The sequence below is a fragment of the Leopardus geoffroyi genome, chromosome C1, assembly GCF_018350155.1.
Source record: "Leopardus geoffroyi isolate Oge1 chromosome C1, O.geoffroyi_Oge1_pat1.0, whole genome shotgun sequence".
NCBI lineage: Eukaryota > Metazoa > Chordata > Mammalia > Carnivora > Felidae > Leopardus > Leopardus geoffroyi.
This window is the reverse complement of record NC_059328.1, coordinates 99,384,739-99,402,773: the sequence shown is the minus strand read 5'-3', so window position 1 is coordinate 99,402,773 and position 18,035 is coordinate 99,384,739. Positions and strand designations below refer to the sequence as shown.

The following is an 18,035-nucleotide window of genomic DNA, read 5'->3' as shown; positions in this document are numbered from 1 at the left end:
AGACAAGGATGTCCACTCTCACCAAAATTCTCTTAAATCTTTATTTAGAAAGAGAGACAGAGGGTGAGCAGGGGAGGAGCAGAGAGAGAGGGAGATACAGGATCCAAAGCAGGCTCCAGGCTCTGAGCTGTCAGCACAGAGCCTGATGTGGGGCTCAAAATCATGAACCGTGAGATCATGACCTGAGCCAAAGTTGGACGCTCAACCAACTGAGCCACCCAGGCGCCCCCCACTCGCACCACTTTTATTCAACATAATACTGGAAGTCCTAGCCACAACAATCAGACAAGAAAAGGAAATAAAAGGCATCCAAATTGGTAAGGAAGAAAACTTTCACTATTTGCAGATGATGTGATACTATATAAAGAAAACCCAACATCTCCACCAAAAAACTGCTAGAACTGATAAACGACTTCAGTAAAGTTGCAGGATACAAGATCAATGTATAGAATTCTGTTGCTTTTCTATACATCAATGATGACACAGCAGAAAGAGAAACTAAGACAACAATCCCATTTACAACTGCACCAAAAATAAGATACCTAGGAATAAACCTAACCAAAGAGGTGAAAAACCTGTACTCTGAAAACTATAAAGCTCTGATGAAAGAAATTGAAGAGACACAAAGACATGGAAAGACACCCCATGCTCATGGATTGGAAGAACAAATATTGTTAAAATGTCCACACTACCTGAAGCAATCTATAGATTTAATGCACTCCCTATCAAAATACCAACAACCTTCTTCACAGAAGTAGAACACTCCTAAAATTTGTGTGGAACCATAAAAGACCCAAATAGTCAAAGCAATCTTGAAAAAGCTGGAGGCATCACAATTTCAGACTTCAAACTATATTACAAAGCTGTAGCCACCCAAACAGTATGGTACTGGCACAAAAACAGACACATAGATCAATGGAACAGAATAGAAAATCCAGAAATGGACCCACAACTATATGGCCCATTAATCTTCAACAAAGCAGGAAAGAATACCCAGTGGGAAAAACACAGTCTCTTCAATAAATGGTGTTGAAAAAACTGGGCAGCAACCTGCAAAAAAAGAAACTGGACCACTTTCTCACACCATGCACAATAAATTCAAAATGGATGAAATACCTAAATGTGAGACAGGAAACCATCAAAATCCTGGAAGAGAACACAAGCATTGACATTGGCTAGAGCAACTTTTTCTTGACATGTCTCCTCGGGCAAGGGAAACAAAATAAAAAATAGACTATTGGGACTATATAAAAAAAAAAGTTTCTGCACAGGGAAGGACCAGCAACATAACTAAACAACAACCTACAGAATGGGAGAAGATATTTGCAAATGACATATTTGATAAAGGGTTAGTATCCAAAATACACAAAAAAGTTATAAAACTCAATACCCAAAAAACAATTTAAAAAATGGGCAGAAAACATGAATAGACATTTCTCCAAAGAAAACATACAGATGCCAACAGTCACATGAAAAGATGCTCATCATCACTTACTATTGGGGAAATGCAAATCAAAACTACAATGAGCTATCACCTCACACCTGTCAGAATGGCTAAGACCAACAACACAAGAAACAACAGGTGTTGACAAGGATATGGAGAAAAAGGGATACTCGTGTACTGTTGATGGGAATGCAGACTGGTGCAGTGCCTGATGAAAACAATGTGGAGGTGCCTCGAAAAGTTAAAAATAGAACTACCCTATGATCCAGCAATCACACTACTGGGTATTTACCCAAAGAATACAAAAACACTAATTAAAAAGGATACATGTACCCCTATGTTTATAGCATTATTTACAATAGCCAAGATATGGAATCAGCCCAAGCGTCTACTGATTGATGAATGGGTAAAGATATACTAAATATATACAATGGAATATTATTCAGCCACAAAAAGAATGAAATCTTGCCATTTGCAACAACAGGGGTGCTTCTAAAGAGTATAATGCTAAGCGAAATACATCAATCAGAGAAAGACAAATACCATATGATTTCACTCCTGTGTGGAATTTAAGAAACAAAACAAGCAAAGGGAAAAAAGAAAGAGAGAGAGAAAGAAATCAAGAAGCAGATTCTTAATTATAGAGAACTGATGGTTGCCAAAGAGGAGAGGGGTAAGTAGGGTGTGTTAAGTAGGTGATGGGGATTAAGGAGGGTGCCTGTGGTGACGTCAGCACTGGGTGATGTCTGAAATTGTCGAATCACTCACTATATTGCACACCTGAAGCTAATGTAACATTGTGCACTAACTGAAATTACAGTAAAAACTTTGAAAAAAGGAGTGAGGTCAGAAGGCAAACTTTTCCTTTCCTCTCAAACATATATTGTAAGTACCACCGAAAGTTCTAATAATATATGCAACACCACCTGGTTTCAACATACAGAGAGTCTAAGCAAGAATGATGAGTACCAGAGATCCACATGGGTCAGACCCAGAGCAACGCTCCAGGATTCTGGAATCTACCCAGTCTGTTATTCACCCTGACCCCTGTACTCCTGAGCCTTTGTCCTGTGAAGTTCACTGCTCTTTGTCAGATTCAAATCCAAGTAGCTCTATTGTCTCACATTTCAGGCTCACGGTTTCCTCCTGTCTCAAGGTATATAATCCGTACACAGAAATCCAAGCAGCTCCAAACAGCTTTGCTCAACTTAGCTACACTTTCACATGACATCTCCCCAAGCTAGGCTCCAGCTTAAACTCTGTACAGGAAGTTGCTGTTGCTAGCAAAGAACTCTCACCCCCTCTGGACTACTCTGCTGCTGAAGTTCTGGTCACCTGGGTCCTGTGCCTTCAACTCTTCCAGCTTCTTGGCAGTTGGCAATCCGTCACTGTCAGTTCCTGGGGTCCCCTCACAATCACTGGTGGAGTACTTTTGCAGCTCTGATGACCCAGAGCTCCAGCAACAGGTGCAAAGCTCTCCTCCGGGACCAGATTCCTTCATTTTTTCCCTTCTGTCTCCTTGGTGTATCTATACAGTGAGTGTTTTCATTCTATTCCTCTCCAAACAGTGCTGTGACCCCTGCCTTTGAATGGGGCTTCACCCCTTAGCAACGGCAAAGAGCCTGATACAGAGTGGCCTACAGAAACCAGCTTCAAGGTATCCTCAGAGCCTCGGAGCTGCTAGAGCATTGGGCAAGCCCAGATTTCTTAAGGACTTTTTGATCCTGCTTTGGTTTCTGTCCCACCGTGGGGACTACATTGGGGCCTACATCAGAGCTTTCAGCCAGTCTGGAAACTTAGCAGGATTCTGCAATTCCTCATATAAATACTAGACTTGCTCCCATGCTTCCCAGGTTAGGGCCCTGGGAGGGGGCAACTGGCACCTCCATGGGCCTCCAAACTTTCTGGGGCTTAGGATGCTGGGGTTGGGAGGAAGAGGGCCAATGGCAGAAGCCATGCGGAGAAGCAAGATGGGGGGTTGAAGAACCCAGCCCTCTTCTCTCTGTTGGCTAGGGCAACCAAGACCCGTCTGTCGGCTCGGTCCTTCTCTGTACACTACCCCGGAAATCTACTGCCTAGAAGAGCCTGTGATCGCACCAGACTTTCTAAACGGGGGGTGGCGTACGTCAGGGTGAGCACCCACAGTCCAAAGAGTGCTGAATGCCTGCCCAGGTGCCCCAGACAGCCAGACGCTGCGTATGGGCTCCACTTCCTGAAGCTCCCTCTCCGCCGGTGCCCAGTGGGAAATGGTCAGCTGGGGGCAGGTGCAGCCCGACCACTACCCCAGGGAACCAAACCCACAGCGAGGGACTGTAACACAGACACAGCCTGCCCAGCCAGAGGCTCAGAGTTACCCTCATGTGGACAAAAACCTGACTTTGGGGCTTCAAAAGGATGTACAAAACCTCTATGGAGACACTCAGGACATAAAAGGAGCCCCAAATAAGTTATAGATGACAAGCTCCTGAATTAACTTCGATTATTATAAAATTTCCCAATCTTCTCCAAACTACGAATTCCACATGATGAAGAGCAAAGAAGAGAACTTGAGTTACCAGATATCAATGCTTGAAAGGAAGTAACTAAGATTTTATTTATTTATTTATTTTTAAATTTTTTTTTTTCAACGTTTATTTATTTTTGGGACAGAGAGAGACAGAGCATGAACGGGGGAGGGGCAGAGAGAGAGGGAGACACAGAATCGGAAACAGGATCCAGGCTCTGAGCCATCAGCCCAGAGCCCGATGCGGGGCTCAAACTCACGGACCGCGAGATCGTGACCTGGCTGAAGTCGGACGCTTAACCGACTGCGCCACCCAGGCACCCCATGGAAGTAACTAAGATTTTAAAAGCACTGGGTCGACTAGTGCTTCTTAACCTTTCCTGCTCATAGGAATCTCCTGGGGATCTTGTTAAGGGCGGCTCCTAATTGAGAAAGTGTGGGATGCAGCTTGAAATTCTGCATTCCAAACAAGCTAACCGGGGGATGCTGATGCTTTTGGTCCCTGGAACACACTTTGAGAAGCAAGGGAGTAAATAATTGAAAGAACAGAATAGAGAGCCCAGAAATAAACCCATGCATTTATGAAAGCTTGCTATACAGCAAAGATGGAATAGCAGATTAGCAGGGTAAGTGAACTATTTAATAAATTGGATTGACCCTAGGTCCTTATAAGAGGGACATAGGAGTGTCAAAATGAGGGAGAGATTTGAAGGCTCTATGTGGTCAGCTTTGAAGATGGAGGAAGGGGCCACAAGCCAAGAAGTGGGTTCTAGAAGCTAGGAAAGGCAAGGAAACTGATTTCGCCCCTAGAGACTACAGGAGGCATACAGCCCTGCCCACTCGTTGATTTTAGCCAAGTGAAAGCCGTTTGGGGCTTCTAACCTCTAGACTATAAGGTAATAAATGTGTTGTTTTGGGCCACTGAGATTGTGGTAATTTGTTACAGAAGCACTAGGAAATAAACACATCATATAACAAAGGGCACCATAAAACAACGTGAAAAGATAGGCCACGGATTGGGAGACTTTTGCAAAGGGTACAGCATACAGGATTAGAATATAAGAATATAAGGCAAACTACAAGTCAATAAAAATGGGGCGAGTGGCCCACTGGAAAAGCAAGCAAAAGATATGTACAGAATTCACAGAAGAGGAAAGCTCAGTGACCAAGAGTCATAAGATATGCAACCTCACTAATAATTCTGGAAATGCACTTTCGAAAGTGCACCCATAAAATCGTTAACATCTTGGTAAAGCCAAGTGTGGATGAGAATGTGGAACAATGGAAACTTTCATAAAATTCTGACAGGAGTGAATATTTTTGCAATGACTTTGGAGAGAGCAATTTGGCAACATTTAGTCAACTTGAAGGCACTTGTACTCTGACTCAGTAATTGCACCTGTAGGTATTTCATTGGAGATACTATTACATGTGAGTGTTTGGAGAAACTTACAATACTATTCAATAAGGCATTTTTGTAACAATAAACAATTAGAAACAATCTAAATATCCCTCAAATGGGCAAATAGATGGATTGTGGTATATTTCCACAATGGAATACTACACAGCAATTAAATTGAATGAGTCAGCACTTCCTCTCTTACCTAACTATATATGTAATTAGGCCTTAGGCTGTTTTCCTGTCTCTAGTGTCTTCTCCATTTCCGTACAACTGGAAGGTCTTTGAAAATCTGGCCATGTCTTTACCTTAATTAAAATTCTTCGGTGGGTTTTTTAGAAGTAGTTTTATTGGGGTGTAATTGGTATACCATGAACTGCAGATACTTAAATCGTGGGATGTGTTAAGTTTGGACACATGTATAAATATCACCATGATCAAGGTAGTGAACATATCCATGACACCTAAATGCTCCCTTGTGTCCCTTTGCAGTCTCTCTGCCCTCCCCCTCCAACCTCTCTCATCCGTAAGGAACCATTGATCTGCTTTCTGTCACTATAGATCAGTTTGCATTTTCTAGAGTTTATTATTAAACAGAATCAATCCGGTATATATTCATTTTTTGTTTTGCTCCTTTCACTTAATATAATTACCTTAAGACTCATCCATGTTGCAATGTAGTTCATTCCTTTGGATTGCTAAGTAGGATTCCGTTGTGTGGCTACCCTACAATGTGTCTACCCATTCGCCTGCTGGACGTCTGGGTTATTTCCAATTTTTGACTGTTACAAATAAAGCTGCTATGAACATTGTGTACAAGTCTTTATGTGGAAATCTGGTTTCTTTTCTCTTAGGTAAATTCGTAGAAATGGAATGGCCGGATTAAGTGGTAGGCATATGTTTAACTTTTTAAGAAACTACCATAGTGGCCGTACCATTTTAAATTCCCATAGCAAGCTTCAGTGAGATTTAAGAATGAGATCTGGGGCACTCGTCAGGCCTTGGAAAAGGACCTCTGCAGATGTAATTAAGTTAAGGATCTCAGATCATCCTGGATTTAGAGCGGGGTTCAAGTCTAATGACAGATACACTTCTAAGAGAAATGCAGATGGGGAGATAGTGACAGAGACAGAAGAGGAAACAGAGGCAGACTGGGGCTATGCCACCCAAGGTAAGGTGTACCTGGAGCCCCCAGGACCTGGACCCTACCTGCCGGGCCACAGCCTTGGGCCCTTGCCCTCCTCACCGTACCCTCGCCTGCGCGCTTCGCCTGCCCTCTCGCCTGTCCTACATCTTACTTGTACCTGCATTTCCTCATCTACACCATGCTCTCTTACCTGTGCTCTGTCTTCCCACGTGTGCTCTGTCCTTTTACATGTCCCCAAAGTAAGTAGCTCTCTTGCGAGGTTCAGGAAGGGCGAGACTGTTGGCGTGTAGTTAACCTCTTACTCAACTCACGGTAATGACCTTATGGCCCCAGCTGGAACGTAAGCTCTCTGAGAAGGCGGGGAACAAACATATTAAACATTTAAACTCCTAACACCTGCACGTCACGTCTGACTAGCCTGTCGAATCCTCACGAGAACCTTGTGAGTAGATATTTTTATCTCCGTTTCACAGAACGCTAAGCTCAAAGAGCTTGTCACTTGCCCAGCGTCTCACAGCAAGGACTCACACAGAGCTCCAGCTGGCCCCCGACTCCAAGCTTTCTGTGCCATGGCACTGGGGAAGTGACTGCCCGGTCCCCTCCCATGAACTCCCTAGCTCATTTCCTCCAAGATGATAGGTGCTGGATAAATGTTTGCAAACTGCTGAAAGTCGTTTATCCTCAGCCAGCCTGTCCATTAAATAGTCATTGTATTCATTTTCCATTAGAACCTCATCTGCCCGAAGCTTAAAATAGGATTGGAAATTTGCTGTGTTTGACCTATGTTCACGCATTAGCATAACTTATCAAACTAGAGAACTGAGAAGCTCCTGGATGCTGAGGGTGGGAAGGCCGAGGGAGCCCACGAAGGCCACAGGGTCCCAGGAGCACTGGGAGGAGAAAAGAGAAGGGCTCAGAGACGAGGCAGGAGAAAATGAAGACAAAGTCTTTCAGAGCAGAGTGAAAAGAGCCTCAGCCTTCACGGAGGGATCCTGGACTCAGACCCCAGCTGTGGCCACTCACCATCTGGGAAACCTGGGCAAATCGTAAAGGCCCGTACCCTCTGCTTCTTCCTCTGAAAACTCTCAGCCGCCTCCAGCCTCACTGGGGTGACGACAGGAATTCTCACGGGATGAGATGGGTGAATCCTGCTTGTAAAGAACCAAAGGGGTGGGGCGTTTACAGCGCTCCAGGTGACGTGACTTTTTCTTCCTTGCTTTGGATTCAAACTCTCAGTCTGAAAGATGGGATGTTGTGAAAGTGCTTTAAGTGCTTTGAGGCAGGCATTCCCCCATCCCCTGGGACCTAGAATGGTGCCTTGCCGAGAACAGGTGCTCAGGGACATCTGCTTGAATGAATGATGAATGAACGAGTTGGGCTCAAAACTACTCAGGCCATGGCCCTATGCAACTATCACTATCGTGCTCCCTGACCTCATCTCCAGGGTCCTCAAGTGGCCTTCGGACCAGCAGCAGCCACTTGGGGATTATGGTAATAGGCGAGAGCAGCTGGTAGGAATGGGGCGAGCATGGTAAACAGAGTCAGGTCAGCCCCAGCAGGAAGAGGCCCCTGAATCACCTCCTTGCTGGCTACTAAAGACCCAGGGTTGGTGCAGGAAAAGTCAAGCGCAACTGGGGAAGAAGGCAGTGATCTGAGCATAAAAAGAAGAAGGTGCACATCCTACGACTAGATACAAGCGAAAGCAACAAAGAGAAATAGTAATGGGTCCTGGTCAAATGACTTCTTAAAAAAAAAGGACTTCTTAAAACACATAATGCACAGGGTGCCTGGGTGGCTCAGTCGGTTGAGCTTCCGACTTCGGCCCAGGTCACCATCTCAGTGTCTGTGAGTTCGAGCCCCGCGTCGGGCTCTGTGCTGACAGTTCAGAGCCTGGAGCCTGCTTCGGATTCTGTGTCTCCCTCTCTCTCTAACCCTCCCCCACTCATGCTCTGTCTCTGTCTCAAAAATAAAATAAAACATTAAAAAAAATATAAGAAACACATAATGCACGCACACACCCCCCCAAATTGTACTTATTGTTACTCTAGATGGTGATAGAGAGTAAGATTGTGTTTGATGTTGGGGGCTTAAACTGTTTCCTTTGTGTGCATGTGTGTGTGTGCGCGTGTGCATGTGTGTATGCTCTTTCTCCAGATCCCAGCAAACATTGTGCTATGTTTCCATAATGGTAGTAGTAACATACTGCTCATTTCTAGCTGCAACTTTTGATGACTTTTGACAGCAAAAGCACTGCTCCTGGTCAAGATGAGAGAGTATTTGGTTACCATCAAAAGAAAAGTTGAGACGGATTCTTTTTTTTTTTTTTTTTAACGTTTATTTATTTTTGAGACAGAGAGAGACAGAGCATGAACAGGGGAGGAGCAGAGAGAGAGGGAGACACAGAATCCGAAACAGGCTCCAGGCTCTGAGCTGTCAACACAGAGTCCGACACGGGGCTCGAACTCACAGACCGTGAGATCATGACCTGAGCCGAAGTCGGACGCTTAACCGACCAAGCCACCCAGGCGCCCCGAGACAGACGGATTCTTACAAGGGGTTGAATAGTAGCCTCCCAAAAGACATATCTGTGTCCTAGTCCCTAGGACTTGTGAGTGTTACTGATTTGGAAAAAGGATTTTTGCGGATAAAGTTGTCTTAAGAACCTTGACGTAAGATCATCCTGGATCAGTTGGTGGGCCCAAATCAGATGACCAGTGTCCTTATACTGGAAGGGCAGAAAGAAATTTAAAACAGAGGAGGAGAACACATGAAGAGGAGCAGGTGACATGAAGACAGAGATGGGATTGATGTGACTACAAGCCAAGGAATGACAAGGATTGTCCACAGTCACTGGCAGTTAGGAGAGAGGCATGGAAGGGATTCGGTTGCAGGGTCTCGGAAGGAAGTGTGGCCCCGCAAATACCATGGTTCCAGACTTCTGCCTCCAGACTGGGACAGAATAAATTTCTACTATTCTAAGTCATCTAGTTTGGGGTAGTTTGTTACAACAGTCCTTTGAAATGAACAGAAACCCAAGATCCTATCGTTTCATAGATGTTTCACGTGAACGTTATAAACACCCACACGTCAATCCAAATTCCAGTGATGTGAAGTCCCCGTGGAAGCTCTAGCCAGCTTCTCTGAGCTCAAAAATCTCTCAGAGTACTTCCCTGGGGAGTCCCTAAGCTGCTTGACTCCCCCATCAGAGCTCTGACCCTTTTGCCACATCGTGGGTCCTGTACAACCTTCCCCGGAAATGTGCTCAGCTGAGCCCCACACCCCGGCTTATAAGGATGTTGAGTACTATTTCCCATCTACCCAAGTTCAAAGACTCTAGGGCTTAGCAAAGTCTTAAAATGCGCCTGAAATCCTCATAGTGGGGGCATGTTGACTCTGGTTTTGGCCAGGAAAGGCTGTCTTTGTAGCACTGGGCTTGTACCAGCGTGAAGGACTAGACAACCACACACCGAGTGGTTAGATCTAGTATATATTTCTGACAAGACCTGCCTGAGCAATCGGTGAATGGGATGCCCTTGTGTTCAAATTTCCTCCAATCTCCCTTCCAGAGCTTCCAACTCTTGAAAGATTCAAGGCCTCACCCCTGGTCTGATCTTCCCTCTGCAGGGTCCATTCTGCTAACCCCTCTCACCACTTCCACAAAATGAACCTGTCCCATGTCTGTTGGTCAGGCCTTTCTCCAATGCTAAGGGACAGTATCATTAATGCATTAATTAGGTCAGCTCAGGAGTTTAACAAATTTCTCATGATGGAGACCAGATGGAGAGAGGTGGGTTGGACAGTGTAGCCGTGGGCGGATTCATAGTTGGCTGAAGGCTCTTACCCAGAAAAAAATCCCTGGTCTTCTGAAGGGAGGTTTTTTTTTTTGTTTTTTTTGTTTTTTTTGTTTTGTTTTTGTTTTTTTGTCCTTGGCCCAATCCTAGTCAACATTTTAATCAAGAATTTAAATAAAGTCAAAGAGGCAAGCTTATCTAATTTGCAAATGACCCAACCCTGAGCAATATAGAAAATATTTGCTCACATATGGTTTTTTAAAAAAAAAAAAAAAAAAAAAAAGCGCAATGATGGGCCACAATGAATAAATCCGGATCCATGTAATTTCTTTCACTTGGTTTCAGAAAATAATCCACAAAAGTAAAAAGATAGGTTAAAGCACTTTTGAGAGAGAAGATTTAGTGGTTCTAGTTTATTTTAAGCTCAATATGAGTCAACGGTCTGAGGAGAAGTTTCTAAAAGGACATAAATTTAGGTTGCATTTCTAGAATGTGCAGGTCTGGATCCAGGACGGTGATCGTTTTGGTATGCTCTGCACTGTCAGAACATGGCTGCAATTACGAGTGTGGTTTTGGATATCATGGTCGACGAGAGACACAGCTCATTGGCGGGCATCTAGCGAGACAAGTCAAGGTTGGGATGAGTTTAAGGTTGGGATGAGTTTGCTTGTCCCCTGAGCAAACTTGCTTTTTAGCCCAGAGAAGGAAAGACTCGGGCATATGTTACGTGTCTTCACAGACCTGAAGAGCCATCCGCTTAGAGGGGTTGGGAGTATGGGTTGTTGGGGGCAGTATGGGTGTTGATATTCTGGGCAGCTTCAGAGAGTGAAAAGGAGAAAAAGGTAAGTCTGAAAGGACCAGATTTGGTTTCATTTCTAAGAATCAGAGTTGTCCCACAACAGGAGATGACTCTCCCATCCTTGGAAATCGTCAAGCAAAACTATCATTGCAGTGATCACCAGGGTGGACCAGACTGGAATCACTGGCTGGCTGGGGTCCTCTTCCACCTTTACCACTAAGGATATGTCCCCTCAGAAGCCACATGGTTGGTCCAAGAGGATGGCCCTTCTAGATGCCAGGTGGCTACTCTTGGTTAAAGTCTCAACAGGCATTGTCACTGGTTACCATCTCTAAAGAAGTTCTCAATGTCCTTTTCAACGAATCTCTTGAATAATATTATATTACTTATATATAGTGTTTTATTAGGATTATTATTTGATTTCAGGTAAAAAATATCCAAGTCAAGCTTATAGGGGAAAAAGGGGAATTTTTTCACATAACACATAATTTGCTCACGTGGTTCTAGAGGACAGGAATGGAGCTGGTGTCAGAAACAGTGGGTTGGAGCCTGCCTCGCTACCTCTGAACTCAGCTTCCTCTGTTCAGAACCCAGGGCTGCAAAGAATTCCAGGCAGCCTTCACTCCAGCCATTACACCGGTAGAACAGAGGTACAAGCGCTTCCTAGGGAAGAACTCTGATTGGCTTGGCCTGGGTCATGTATCCACTACTTGGACCAATCACGGTGGCCAAAAAATCCTGGGGCCTGTGATTGGCCAGACCTGGGCTGCTTTCTCGCTATTTGGGCCCAGGAGGAAGCACTGCCATCGGTAGCCAGAATCACACAGATGGGTAATGGAAAGAAGTTGCCAGGTGGAGAAAACAACAGGGTCCGTTACTGGGCTTCAGAGTTTACAGAGCACTTTTGCACACATGATTTCATTTGATCCTCACTCCTCCTTCCTGTGGGGAACGGGGAGCACGTGGATCATTTTCTTTACCGTTTGTTGCCACTTCACCTTACAGAGGCAGCTGGTCACCTACTAAACAAAAATAGTTCGAATTTCTTTTTCTTTTTTTGTTTTTAAGTTTACTTATTTTGGGAGAGAGAGAAAGTGCATGGGCGCATGAGTGGGGGAGGGGCAGGGAGCAAGGGCGAGAGAGAGAATCCCAAGTAGGCTCCGTACTGTCAGCATGGAGCCCCGCACGGGGTGGGGCTCGATCTCACAACTGTGAGATCATGACCTGAGCTGAAATCGAGAGCCTGACGCTTAACTGACTGAGCCACCCAGGCGCCCCAGTATTTTGAATTTCTTAACATTGTCACAGGAAGGATAGATCCATTGAATGTCCTTTATTGTCATCTGATACAGTTCTTGTACGGTGCCAGCTCAAGCTATTTCGAGAACTCCTGACAGTAGAAAACTCCTTTTGGAGTTTTCTGATAGCAGGTCCCTGGGGAGTAGCTTACATCAGATGAAAAGTGGATCAGGAGCAAAAGTGTCACTAGGCTTCCTGGGGACCCACCTTAGAAGTATAGGTCCTCCCCCCCTTCCCAACTCTTCCCTGGCTCCTTCTTTCTTAGGAAAATCGGACGCCATTAGGAAAATTGGGCAGGTATTACTTCAAGCAGAGCTGAGGTTGGCGACAGGCCCCTCATTCATGCATTCATTCTTATTTATTCTTTTGTTTATCCATGCATCCATTCACTCAGACACACCAAAATTGTATAGGACACCTGTATGCTGATTAGTGGTTAGACAACGCAGTTTTAATAATGAGCTCCCAAAATAAGGGGCACCCAGGTGGCTCAGTCGGTTATGTGTCCGACTTCGGCTCAGGTCATAATCTCACAGCTTATGAGTTTGAGCCGTGCGTCGGGCTCTGTGCTGACAACTCAGAGCCTGGAGCCTGCTTCGGATTCTGTGTCTCCCTCTCTCTCTGCCCCTCCCCTGCTTGTGCTCTGTCTCTCTCTCTCTCTCTCCAAAATAAATAAACTTAAAAAAATCTTTATGGGCACCTGAGTGGCTCAGTCGGTTAAGCATCCAACTTCAGCTCAGGTCATGATCTCACGGTTTGTGGGTTCAAGCCCCGCATGGGAACCTGGAGACTGTTTTGGACTCTGTGTCTCCCTCTTTCTGTGCCCCTCCCCTGCTCATGCTGTGTCTCTCTCTCAAAAAATAAATAAATACACATTAAAAATTAAAAAAAAAGAAAGAAAAAAGAGGTCCCCAAATAGAATAACTTAAGAGAAATAGTGGTTTATTTGTTTCTCACATAAGTGTGTGGGATGCGCTGTCCAGGTAGTGGTGGGGCTTTGCTAGGGACCCAAGTTCCTTCCATCTTGTTGCTCTGCCCTCCCCCAGGGTACAGTTCTTGTTTTCTACGTCTGCTCCCCAGCCCATGGGAAGGAAAAATCACAAAGGGGTGAGCTACTCCGTTGTTAGGAACGTGAAGCGGAAACTCACCTCATTTCTGCTCTTAACCCATTTGACAAAAACCACATAGGGCCATGCCTCGCCACAAAGGACTTGAGAAATGTAGCTAGGCAGCCACACACTTGGCCGAGATTTACTCACAGGAAGAATGGGAGAATGGGTGGTTGGAACAACAGCAGAGTCTATCACGACCTGCTCTGCCCAACTCCGTGCACTACATAGGATGGAATGGAGTGAGCCTCGCTCTCAGGTGGCTGGTTAACTAGCAGGAAAGAAATGCCTTGTCCCCTAGCAGTAACACGAGGCCATGTGGAAGAAGGCTCATGGGAGTGGGGCAAAGAACGTAGAAAGTTCACAGGAGGACGGATGACTGCTTAGATGGGCGACCGAAGGGGGCGGCCTTTCAGCTGGTCGGCCTGGGCTTGAAAGATAGGTCTGAACCTGAACTAGAACATGAATGAGGACAGCAGGCAGAACAAAGAGCAGTTACAACTGTCCAGTGAAGGGCAGATTCTCACGTGAATGAGGGACTCCTCAGCCACCCTCTCTCAACAGTTCTGAACACATTCCCACACGTTCGCCATTTTTGTCCCCACCTGTGATAGCGTCGGCGCGTTCTCGGTGTCCTCCTTGGTCCTGGAAGGCACAATGCTATACAGGTGCTCAGGGTATTTTTCCAAGTGAGCCTAGGCAGCTCTTCCTGGGGCCACCTTTCATCCCTTCTGAGTGAGACAGGCCGCAAGGCCTAAGGAGACAGGCCGGGCTGTGAGTCAGAGCCCGGAGACCTGGAGTCTAATAACTTAGTAATTGCAAACATTTTCGGAGCCTTGCCGTTTACAGAGCATGCCAAATATAGAATTTTCTTTCATTCTCATCTCAACTCAGAGGGGCGGCTAAGTGAGACATCAGCTATGAAAATACTTTGAAAAATTGGCAGTGCTGCGGAATGGAAAACATCACTACGGAAACGCTGAAATCTTATTATTTCGAGCTCCATTGATTCCGAATTTGTGGTGATTTGCACAAGGGTCCAGGCTGAAAATTATCTTTATGCTCGCTCTACCTAAAAGGATTTGCTAAGCAAATTCAGAGTGTGGCCAAGATGCCTGGGAGACATTTACAACCTACTGAGGACAACCGTTTTCGGGAATGATTGTAGCACTACTGTTAAGAATACTGTGCTTCAATTAAGTTTGCACAGCGCTCTTTTCATTCAAGTAGGTCTGGCGGGACTTCTACAAGGCAATAAAACTTTGTTAGCCATTTGTTTGAGGTCCTGAATATTCTAAAGAGTACAAACATTGCGAAGCAAACTAGTTTGGGGCCTCACAGAGAGAATTTAAGTGTTTAAGAAAAGGCAGGACCATCACTTGGCCAGGATGTGGAAGAGGAGATTCTGGTGCCAGTCTGCAGTTTGGATTAATTTTGGCAGTGGAAGCTCTTCCTCTTCCTTTCCCTTGAAATCTCCATAAAAGCTCAATCAAGCAGAAGCACGCGGAGCAATTCCGGCTGAAGTCAGAGTGCCTCCTCTCCGTTCCTCACCGCGACCCCGACTCATTCTCAAAGCACCTTTGACCGGGTGCTGAAGAGCCCAAAACCTTGATGATGTTTAAGATCTCTTTGAGTCCTGTGTCTATAACCTGGCGGAAAGTCACAGTCAATAGCGGCCAACATTTATTTGAAGCTTATGCTGTGGTAGGTCTATGCTAAGTGCCTGCTTGCATAGATGAGGCCACTGCAGACACCGGACCGTGATCACACTGGCAATACGTGGTGGGACAGAGACTCAGGCTGGTCTCATGGTACATAGAACGTGGTTTTATAATCATCGCTCTTACAGATCACGCCTTAGTACCAACATCCCCCCTCTCTGTTTGGTTGGACATGACTTAATGGGCTTATGTTTTACATTTGTTATAATTTATGCCCTAACAAAACTCAGAAGTCGAGGACCCCCCCCCCCTTCTCAACCACATCCTCTGAAGCCTTAATAAGAGAGCACGGTGACGTGGCCATGTCCCCAGGAGCTGGGTGTTGAGGTGGACAAGAGCCAAGGAACTCAGTGAGTGGATAAATATATATAGTGTTTCAAAGTGGATGCATATTTGCTGGGAGGGGGGTGGGGAAAGATGCAGAAAGAGACATTTGGGATGAGCATAGGGCACATTGAGCAGTTTATGGAGTTTAAATGTGGTTATTCTATCTGAAGGTCATTCATTCATCAGACATTTATTAAGCCCCGTCCTATGCCAGGCACTGGGCTAAGTAAGTGTTGGGGATACAGAAAAAAGATGAGTCCTCTGCCCCTCAAAGGAAATGACTTGTTAAAAAAAACTTAACGTTCAGGGGCACCTGGATGGCTCAGTCGGTTAAGTGTCTGACTTTGGCTCAGGCCATGAACTCTTGGTTCATGGGTTCGAGCCCCATGTAGGGTTCTGTGCTGACAGCTCAGACCCTGGAGCCTGCTTCAGATGCTGTGTCTCCCTCTCTCTCTCTGGCAACCCCTCTCCCCACCGCTCACACTCTCTCTCCCTCGCTCTCAAAAATAAGTTAAAAAAATAACATTCAAAGAATAAGAATAGTGGAAACATGGGCAATGAGCCATCAGAATGCAAGTGGCCGTGGGTGACTAGGACTTACTGCAGGGCTCTGTAGGGCACATCTGTCCAGTGTTTTGCTACGGTAACAAAGGGGCAGTGATCCCTCTTCCTTGAAGGGTAGGAGTCGAAAAAGACTTCATCGGTAATACTTCAATGAACCTTCATGATGACGCTGCAGTCGTCTTACAGACAGAGGAGATTTGGCCAAAGGAGAGAGGTCACCGGGCTCCCTGTGCAGCCTCAGGCGTCCTGGGCTGTTGGCTTTTGCAGCAAGTATTTAGAGAACAGGTCATGATTGATTAGACGATTCAGAGGCTGTTTTCTCACCTCAGATACCCTCTCACTTTTGCAGAGGGAGGCTGCCTTCTATCCGTGCTCAAACTCCTTCTGGCCGAAGCATCTAGTATTCTGGCCACCTGGGGCACTGCATTCCCAACCCACAGTTCCCTGTTTCTGTGACAGGAGAGAGGCTGATGTACAAGAAAGGTGGGGACTGTTGGCTCCCACAGGGTAGGATGTAGGGAGTGGGTGACGGGTCTGAGGGGAGAAGACCATCTAGCCATATGGGGATTTGCACGCCCCAGGTCTGGTACCGAGGACCAGCCTGTCGCCAGCTGGACCACTGCATGAACTCTTTTCAAAACCCAAGAGGTCGCTGTCTTGCCTCCTTAGAACTTCTCTTAAATGACTTGAGTTTCAAGAAACAGGATCTCACTCAGTTGGCTTCGATTATGAGCCTTATTTCCATGCGTGGGCGTGGCTGTAAAGACAACCGGGCTCCCGTGGGGACTCAAGTGGTATGCAAGGCTCCACCAAGGCCACAGGGGGCACAACAGCCGGAACGATAGAGTACTAGCGTGCCCTCTGCCCATGTCTCCTCCATGGCACACCATCATGGAGGCCACCTCCCCCCGCCCCCATGCTGCGGCTAGAACACCTGTCACCCTCTGCCGCCCCACGACTTCTGCTGCATCAGGCCCCCTGCCGCCTCCATGGCCCTGCCTACCAGCCTACTCTCTGTTTCTCTTTCTGTCCCTGAACCTCTCACCCCTCTCCTTATGGCCCCCAGTTCAAATTCCTGCTCTTCTAGAGCTTTCCTGCAATGGTACTTGCCCACAGCTAGTTCAGGTCGCCACAGACAGATGGCCACGGTCGCATGCTGTTGCACTGCTTCTGATGAAGGCACGTCCCTTAGCAGAGGGCTTTGGGCTGGCTCCATGACCCCCGAGTGCCCCCACCCCGCCGCCTCTCATTTTTCTCTGAGAAGGGAGCTGTAGGCATTGATGGCATGAGGAGGCCCATCCAGCCCAGGTAGGGATCTGGTTTTGGGACACAGATGATGAACAGGGGGCGTCTTAAAGGTCATCAAGCCCAAAGTCCCTATAGGCTGAGATTCCTGGGCACCACACAGCCTGGCCAAGGCAACGTCCAGCCTCTTTTTAAACACCCCCTGTGACAAGGCACACACACAGCCTAGAGCAGTCCACTGTGACCATGACTGAGATTCTCCTTCCACTGAATGTGAATCTGCCTGGGCCTGGGTCCTGCCCAGGGCAGAACCACGGGTCTTGCTCTATCCTCCCAGGCCTGTTAATCCCTGTTCAATATTATGGCCTCTTACATAACAGAAGACAGTTTTCTTGCATTTTCCCTTCAAAGACTGTGTTCCCTCCGGTTCTGACAAGCATTCCTCATGTGACTTACTTTGAGTTATCTGAGCACACCATCATTCTCCCTGGAATGTGGCCCCATTTGCCCGTGTCCCTGTTGAGGTGCGGCCCGGACGAGAAGCAGTTCTCTGAGCGCGGGTCGGCCGACAAGTGCGGCCAGGTGAGGTCGGGCCTGCTCCCACTGCAGATTTCCGATTAAAGTCGTCGGTCTCCTTATGCTTCATTCCAAGCAGGGGTTCTATGATCCCCACCGATCCTGCTGGGG

At 46.4% G+C, this 18,035-nt stretch overlaps 1 pseudogene; it reads right to left on the bottom strand.

Moving 5' to 3' along the window:
- Nucleotides 1-2,616: 2,616 nt before the first annotated feature.
- The window catches only part of LOC123596842, a 39,013-nt pseudogene continuing 23,594 nt past the window's right edge, over nt 2,617-18,035 (bottom strand).